Here is a 9,123-nt window from a genome sequence, read left to right as displayed (position 1 = left end):
ATATATATATATATATATATTATTTTATGAATTAGTTGAAATATCTTTTGTTAACAATATTTTTTATTATTTTGCAACATTTTTAAGTAAGGTGAAATTTTAAAATGAAAAACTTAGAGTTTAAAAATGTTTTAGTTTAATTATTGATAGTATAATTTAAAGTATTTTGTAAAATTTTAGATATATATGATAAATATAGACTAAATTTGATGGAATTTGATGGAATTTGAGTATTTCATGTCTTGTTTTAGATTTTAAATACTCAAACTCGATCCCGGCCTGAAAATTACATGTATTTTACAGGTATTTTAATTTGAGATCTGAACCGATCCGGACCCGAGAAGAACTGACCCGAACCTGAACCAAAAATTTATAAGTACCAATTGGATCTAAATATTTAAGACCCGAAAGGACCTGAACCCAAAAGAAACCGGCCCGAATACCCATGCATACACTAGAGTGTACACCAACGCAAAAAATACCAACGCCAAAAATACCACCCCGTACACCAGAAGGCATGTACACTTCAAGGACCGAGATATAGATAAGTATAAATAATGTCATTGTGACAAAGACGTGTTTAGCCAACTAATAATTCGTCATAAAAATAGTGTAGCAAAGGTTAATTAAGTAAAAATAAAAATCAGTGGTAATTCGTTCATCCATATCAGTCGGATTCTCCACTGGATTCAGAAGCGGACTTGTGATGTTTTTCTAGGTATTCCTGATAGTCTTCAAGATCTACCTTACTCTCGGACTCATTATCACTCCCTTCCACCGGATTCAGAAGAGACCACTCACTTTCATTATCAGCATCATGTCTCCACAACGTTTGTACACCTCAAGGCATGTACACCAGTAGGCCGTACACCACAAGACTCGTACACCACAATGCCCGTACACCACAATGCTCGTACACCACAAGGCATGTACACCTCGCACATAGTGTACATACGAGTGTACACCTAGTGAACTCTTAATCCATTTAATGAAGAAGACAAATGTTTAATTACAAAAGTAACCCTTGTTTAAAGAAATCATGAAAAATAACAAAAATGGGGTCTACGGTGATCGAAATCATGACCTCACAGTGCATAAAAAGACTATATACCGTTAGACTGCGCCAATTTCATTGTTAGATCTACCATAAACAATTAATTATATATTATTTTTAAAAAAAAAAAATATAGATTACACTCAAAATATCCTGAATAATACTTAGGTTTAAATTCACCTCATCTGTTGTCACCAATCAAAATGTCATGTATATTAGTAAATAAAAATATTAAATTAAAAATTGAAAAAAAATTGAAAAAAAATTGAAAAAAATTGAAAAAAAAATTGACACCAATTTTAAAGATGCTAAAACCGCCAGTTAAATCCTAAATCCTCAATCATAAACCCAAAACCCTAAATCTAAACCCAAACCCTAGAACTTAAATCCTAAACCAAAATTTACACCCTATACCCTAAATCCAAACCGTAAATCCTAAACCCAAACCGTAAACACTAAACCTTAAAATCAAACCTTAGATCGTAAACCCAAAAACTGCATATAAAAAGATCAACTGATGTTGTGAATTTGGCTAAACTTCAATTAGTATAAAGTGGTATCCCCTAGTTGTGAATACGTAGGTCACTTTTTTTGTCAATATAAAAAATATTAAATTAAAAAATAAACCAAAATAACTGAAAAAAATGACGTCAATTTTAATAACGCTAAAACTGCCAGCTAAATCCTAAATCCTAAATCCTCAATCATAAACCCTAAACCCTAAATCTAAACCAAAACCATAAACCCAAACCCTAGAACCTAAATCATAAACCAAAACCGTAAACCTTAAACCCAAACCGTAAATCTTAAGCCCTAAAACCAAACCTCTGTTCCTAAACCCAAAAAATGTATATAAAATGGATCAACTGATGCTGTGAATTTGGCTCAACTTCAATTAGTATAGGGTGGTATCCCCGAGATTTGAATTTCACAATAGGTCACTTTTTCTAATTTTTTAATTAAGAAGTTAGGTTTTCAATTTTATTATCGTCTTCCTCTTCTTTCTCACCTCTGCCGACTCTGTATCTTTTTGCTTTTTGATTATTTTGTTTATCAGAAAAATCGCTTACTACGTTTTACATGTTCTAAACTCTACTATGTTTCCCATTCCACGTCGATGTGATTTAGTGTTAGTTCATTTTTGTTATTAACACTTTATTATAATGATGTTTTATTTGGATTTGAAATTTAATTTTGTTATTCACATTAGAAATTTAAATATTTATGAATTTTAAGTTTTGATATTTTTTGTTAGATGTCATATATCTTAACTTGTTACATATTTTTGTAAATAATCTAAACTATTTTTCGATATTTTGTATGTTAAATGAAAATAAAAGTACAAAAACTAAAGATAAATATTTTTTAAATGTTTGAAATATTTTTAAACATAAGATATATACATATCCAAACTATTATTTTATGTTTTAAAAGACATTTCGAAAATACTTAACTTTATTTTCTATATTTTTATTTTCATAGTTAATATATTATTATATAATAAAATTTATTCATTTATTAACCCGCGGTCGGCCTAATGACTAGGTGAGATATTGAAGATGAAAATACAATGGAAGTTGTGAATATAACAATAGGTCACTTTTTTCTTATTTGATTTGTTTAAAAAAAAAGAAAATGGCAAGGCTGTAAATATATGTGTTTCTTAGGGATTACATAGATTTTTACAACACTTTTGCATAGGGTCAAAAAAATAGGTAGTCCTCTTTGCAAATTAAAATTTAGCATGACTCATATTCCTAATTGATAACTTACTCACCACACATTCTCCCAATTTTTCCTAAATTAATAATGTTAGGACTTAGAAATTTTCTTAATTTATAGAAATATTAATTTATAAAAAATTTCTTATTTAGATTTATTATTTTAAGATATATTTATTCTCAGATAAGAAACACATTTGATTTTAGTGCATAGACATTAATTGTTATTTTTTAAATTTTGAAATTTATATTAATTTTATTATATTATTTGGTGTATATTATATATATTGCATAAAATTAAGTGTGGTTTTAGGTATAATATTACTAAATCTCATTAAAAATATATTAAGTGTTAAGAAAATATAAAGATAATTATATTGTGAATATAAAACAAACAATATAATAATAGGTTCTTACTTATATAAAATATAAATACATATAAGTTATTAATTTATAATTTTAATGTGATCAAATATTTACATAGAATTTTCTAAAAGATTATTACCTTATTATTTTATCGATTTGTGTCAAATTTTGAACCGGCTCAAATTGGGACCGACAAAATTTATTAATTTATAGAAATTATTAATTTATTGAGTATTAATTTATAGAGGTTCTACTGTAATATGATTTGTGAGTCTATTTGAAAATTACATGATAACTATCTTACAAACAGTGGAAGCACCCTTACTTAAAGGCTTTTACACCCATGTATATGGTTTAAATCCCAAACTATACACTTTCTTGCAGATTATAAGATGCAAGCTTTCGGGGGTTCCAGAGTACTGTAGGCTGAGCAGTTCGTTGTGATCGCATGCTACGGAGAGAGCATGTACATTGATGATGCGTACATGCAGAACCGTCCGTTGATCCAAATGTTTTGAAAACAACTTCATCATGAATCCTTATTTGTGGAGTTGTTCATCAATATTATATATGTTGCAGGTCATTAGATATGGAAATTGGGAACCTGGACCCAGGCCTGGCCCAATATAATACAAGAAAATATAGTGACTCCCGACAAAATTCTCAAAGGAGAAAAATCCATCAGAAACTTCTAAAGGATTTCCGACCAAATATCGACAAAATAAAAAGTCTAGAATCCGTCGGAAATTTAATTACTAAAATCCGTCTGAATTTCCGAAGGAATGTTTTTAAAATAAATATTTATTTAAATCCATCGGTAATCGTCAAAAATTTCCGACGGGTTCCCAACAGATTTCGGGATTAAGGTTGAAAAATAGGTGTAAAATTCATAAAATTTGATTCATTATAGATCCATGAGTACTATAAAAACATTTTAAAACTCCATATGATATAACATATGGTCAATAAACGTATATTACTAAATTTAAATAAAATAAATCAAAAGAATCCCTTTGAATGTTAACATATCATATACTTACATGAATGATTTTGAGAATTGGTCCATAGTATTTTCAAATCTATATTAAAAGTGATTCCGAAGGTGTTCAACCATAAAACTCATTAAATCATTTGTATAATGAATATGGATATTTTTGATATGTTTTTCTTTGTATTTGCTAACTTTAAACCCCCCCTCCAAAATCGTCAGATATTCGTCAGAAATTCGTCATGAATCCTTCAGAAAATTGATTTTCGATAACTCGGTGTTTAGAGTTGTTGAACGAAAATAAAATTCATGACGGATTACAAATGGAATCGGGAATCTAAAAATCCCCCCCCCCCCCCGAAAAAAGAAAGCGCCAATTTTTTTGGCAACCGTCTAAAAGTAAAAATTTCCAACGGATTTCCGACGGATGCGGATCCATCAGGAATTTTTAATACATAATTTGGTCTCTTCTCTTCTCCTACTTCATTCTATCCTCTCTCTCAAATATACCAAACTCTTTTCTCTCTCAAAAATACATTAAACTTCTCTCTTCTCCTCAAGAACACAATCAAAATCAAATCTTTCTCTTTCATATTTTTCTAATATGTAAGTTTTTTTATTTAAAATAGATTGTAGAGTAGTTTTATGTTAAGTTGTTGGTTTTCAGGACTTGAAGGTGGGCAAAAAACCGAACCAAATCACGCGTCAAACCTTACCGATCCAAACTGAAAGTCTATGATCAAATAGTTTGGTTTAAGATTTTCCTAACCCGAACCAACCAAACCGAAACCAATCAAAACAGAACCGAACCGAGAAACCAATGTATTTTTGTTATTATTTTAATTAAACATACTAGCATTATACAAGATACTAAAACCCTAAGACTAATGTCACTAAACCCATATATTTTCCATTTTTATTCAATAGCATATATTTTCTAAAATAATATGTAATCCAAATTTTTGATTTAAAAAAAACTCTTGAATTATTTTATGTAAACGGACGCTGCGTAATACCAAAACTAAGTATCATTTAAAACAAACATTCTCCATAACGTCTCTTTCCCTCTCCATAATTTTTTTATTTACTTTAGTTAATTTTGGTTTGATTGTGTTTGTAAAAACTCTTTTTGTGGTTTTTAAAGGTTTAAGTTTTAGTTTTCTATTGACTTTAGTTTACATAGTTTATTTTATTATCACTTGCGTGATAATTTCATAACCATGCGTTTATGTTTTAAAACATTATTTTCTTAAAAGAACTAAACTAGAAGAACCCGATTAAACTGAACCGAAACACAAACCGAACCGAATACAAACCAAACCAAAACCACTCTAAACCAATCTAATTATGGTTTACTTTATTTGGAAAATTATAGAACCGAATTAATCAAATCGAACCGAACCGATAAAATAACCGAATCGCCCATCCCTAGATTTCATTGTTAGTTTTAGAAATTTAGATGTTAGTTTTAGGATATAAGTTTAGATGTTTGTTTTTCGATATAGATTTTAGTTTTAAGATTGAATTAATTTAGGATTTAGATGTTGTGTAAGATTTTGATGTTAATTTTAGGATTTGTTAGTTAAAGGATTTTTGTGTTGGTATAATATTCAAAAATATTTATAAAATATATTTTGAATTTAACGTAATTTTGTTATTTTAAAAACATTTTTCAAAACATTTATTATAATTGTACAAACTTATCAACGTTTTATAAATGCTTTTAGTTTACAAATTTTTTTCTCATATTTCATATTTTAGAAATACTTTTAATTATAAATAATATTTTACAAAACATGTAATTTATTCAATTTCCAAGACATTTCTTTATCTAAAACGATTTTCATAATTTATAACTTTTATTTATATATATATATATATATATATTATGGTATAATTAAAAATATTTTATAAATTTGTTAGTTTATAATTTGTTAATTTATGATTTTTTGTTTGAATTTGTTAGATAAAGGATATAGATTATAGTGTTTTTAAAAGAAACCTTTTTATAATTTATTTATATATTGGTATTTTTTTAAGAAAATTTGTATTCTATGTAATTTAAAATTTAAAATTTAAAACGTTTTATTTATTTTATTCTTTTGGTTATTTTTAAAAAAACTTTCCGACGGAATCCGTTGAAATTATTTAGTTGGAATTTTTTCGGAAATGTTTTTGACGGATTCCCCACAGATAATTTCCGATTATTTTCGGGAATCCATTAGAAACTTAGTTTACAAAAAAAAAAAATCCATTGGAAACTACTGACCAATTCTCAACAAAAAGTATTTCCGACTGAAATAGAATCGACGATACGTTTCGTTGGGTATTCATGGGGAATGATGATTTTGACGGAAATATCTGTCAAAAATGAGATTATTTTTCTTGTAGTGATAAGAACTGTAGCGGGGAGGTTTGGCCATCATTTTTTAAACCTAAAAAGAAACGGGCCTCGTGGGAAGGACCCGTGCGGTATTGGGCCATTTGCAGATTGGACTTGATTTGACCTGCGGGAAAAAGGAACCGGCAACAAACCTTTCATTTTACTGTTCAATTGGCGAAAGAACAAGAGAGAGAGAGAGACTCTGTCGATGGCGATCTTCACCGACAAGACTGAAGGGGCTCCGGCGATGGCAGTTCGAGGTCCGATGGTGGTCCTGTCTTCCGTTCGTCTTCCATATGAATACATGGAGTTTCAACGAATACTACTTTTGTCCTTTCTCAGCTGTGATGATACGCAAAGGTCTTATTAATGTTTTTTTTGGCTGTCTGTTTGATATTTGATTTTCGAATTGATGGTTCTTATTGTCTCCAACAGACCGTGTGTAAAATTGTATATATATGATATTACTCATTTTCTCTTCTCTAAATACTGTATTTTCCAATGACTGCAGAATCAACAAACTTGGAGCGTTCGATGGCTGCATTTTTGAGTTTCAAAATCGTGTCATCATTGTGCTGGACTAAGCTCATTTGCTCGCCACTCAGGTCTTTTCTCACTTAGTTGTTGAAAATTTCAAAGATGGATAAACAAAAAAATGGTAACAAAATACTCAGGCAAAGGAGAAATCTCCCAAAAACGTAAGATGCATCAAGGTTTTGAACTTAAGGTAAATAGACTAATAATTACCCTTCTCTATAACTTGGTGTCTCAACTTTCTGATGGCTACCATCTACATCAGCGATAACATAGAAGAGTCAGAGATGGAAAATGTCAAAATAGATCAGATTGCAACCTTAAAGTAAAAGCCACTATCTTTTGAAGTAGTGTCACGTTTTGCAGTTATGATACTAGATGTTGCAAGAGGTATGAGTGTTTTTTCTTTCTTAAAACTATACTTACTACTGAACTTAGGATTTAGAACTCTTCAATTAGTTATTAGCTGACATTGACTCTTCTCCAACAAAAATCAGGTGAAGCAAAGGGACAGGCTCTCTGTAACCAATTTGAAGAAAAAGATGATCCTATGAATGAAAAAGAAACAGTGTGTAAGTGTATTAAAGTGGTTTTGGATGCCTCAAGCTAGGAATAACTGTACTTGAAAACAGAATTCTCTAACCAGGTTCTCAAACCGGCTTTTTCATCAATATACCATTTTATCATACTCAGCTTTGTTCTGCTGACCATGAGCTCCTTTTTGACTCCATCAATGAACCCATCTTTGAGTTTTACAAGTTTCCTCAGTGGGTCTCCTTTTTTTAAACCAAGAACACAAGTCTTCTCACTCAGTGGTGAGTGGTGAGAGCATCGTTCACGAGGTTTAGTGTCGTCTATTCCCGTTGAAATTTGATATCAGGTGTAACCTAACAAAATAATATTTAAAAATTAAAACCAGCAGCTTAAACAAATATCCACGCCACAAGCTCACTGTAAAAAAGAGAGTTTGTTGAATACAAACATATTCACTCTTATCATTGAAAAAATGGATTGACATATATGATATACATAACGCAAGGACACGGAAGGTGTAAATAAAACTTAGAAATTCTTCACCGGAAGACGGCCGTGATTGACCAAGTGGTGCTGTGACGCGAACAGAAATGCGTCATTAGCTTAACACCGTCCAGCCTCATTACACCACCTCATTATAGGATCACCAAACAATCATGGATTTGGTCAACCTAATTTACTCGCACATGCACGTCACAGAAAATAAATAATCTAATACAAATTAAGTAAATGCATTATATTATTACAAATGTTAAACTCCATCACGTATGCAGCAAAATTGAAAACACGACCTTAGTGAAATCAGACATGAATATTTGGAATACATCTCATTAACTACAGATTGATTCTTCTACATAAGTTGACGGGAATTTACATGTCAGGATTAACATGTGAGTCAAAGAATAAGCTTTAATCGGGTAAGGAGGTATGAGTGCGAGTAATGAATCTCTCTCAAGCTGACTAAATCGAAGATGGAGGTGATTTACGCGAAGATAAATTCATCGGAGGAGTACAATATGGCGACCGGAGGCGCATGGGATCAAGTTATTTTTGACCATTCAGTAAATCAGGGATCCTAAAGACACAACAACAGAATCTCGACTGAGTCGATGAGATTGTCATCGCAACAGAACAAACAAGAGTTTATTCGAGTCAAGAAGCTTTGGGGTTCTATTCAGACAAAGCAGTGGCAATGGGATTCAATGCAAGGATAAACTTGGAGGTTAACGATGATGGAGTTGATGGAGTTCGTCGGTGTGGAGAAGAAGACGAAAGGGGGCTTTTGTTTGATTCTTGGTGAACCGAGAAAATAAGAGAAGGTTAAAGTTGGGTCATGTGGAGATTATTAAAGGGCCTCAATTTTAATTTTGTTACGCACCAGCTCACTCCAAAGCCCAACTTCAAGATACTTGCACTAAGACAAGTCGGTTAATTTCGTATGTGAAATAGGAAAATAAGACATTCATACAAAGTGTGGAACTTCTAAAAGTTTGTATCAATAGAGGATGTCCCAAGCTTTATGGATCATCCGGTGAATCATAAA

General features: G+C 30.8%; 2 long non-coding RNA genes across 6 annotated transcripts; one reads left to right on the top strand and one right to left on the bottom strand.

Moving 5' to 3' along the window:
• The first annotated feature begins 3,364 nt into the window (after positions 1-3,364).
• LOC106422088 lies at positions 3,365-9,123 on the top strand. 5 transcript variants are annotated; one of them, XR_002661148.2, is made up of 4 exons: positions 6,064-6,872; positions 7,024-7,436; positions 7,544-7,618; positions 8,462-9,123. It is a non-coding gene; the product is annotated as an uncharacterized LOC106422088 (long non-coding RNA). The 5 variants fall into 5 exon arrangements; XR_001284351.3 differs by lacking the exon at positions 8,462-9,123 and having other exon boundaries at positions 6,243-6,872; positions 7,024-7,239; positions 7,312-7,436; positions 7,544-7,734; XR_007329134.1 differs by having other exon boundaries at positions 6,037-6,872; positions 7,024-7,618.
• On the bottom strand, positions 7,545-8,463 carry LOC125593188. Its single transcript, XR_007329135.1, has 2 exons — positions 7,723-8,463; positions 7,545-7,594 (listed from the first exon to the last, which is right to left on the bottom strand). It is a non-coding gene; the product is annotated as an uncharacterized LOC125593188 (long non-coding RNA).

The sequence above is a fragment of the Brassica napus genome, chromosome C9, assembly GCF_020379485.1.
Source record: "Brassica napus cultivar Da-Ae chromosome C9, Da-Ae, whole genome shotgun sequence".
NCBI lineage: Eukaryota > Viridiplantae > Streptophyta > Magnoliopsida > Brassicales > Brassicaceae > Brassica > Brassica napus.
The sequence above is the reverse complement of the archived record's forward strand: the minus strand, read 5'-3'. Positions and strand labels throughout refer to the sequence as shown.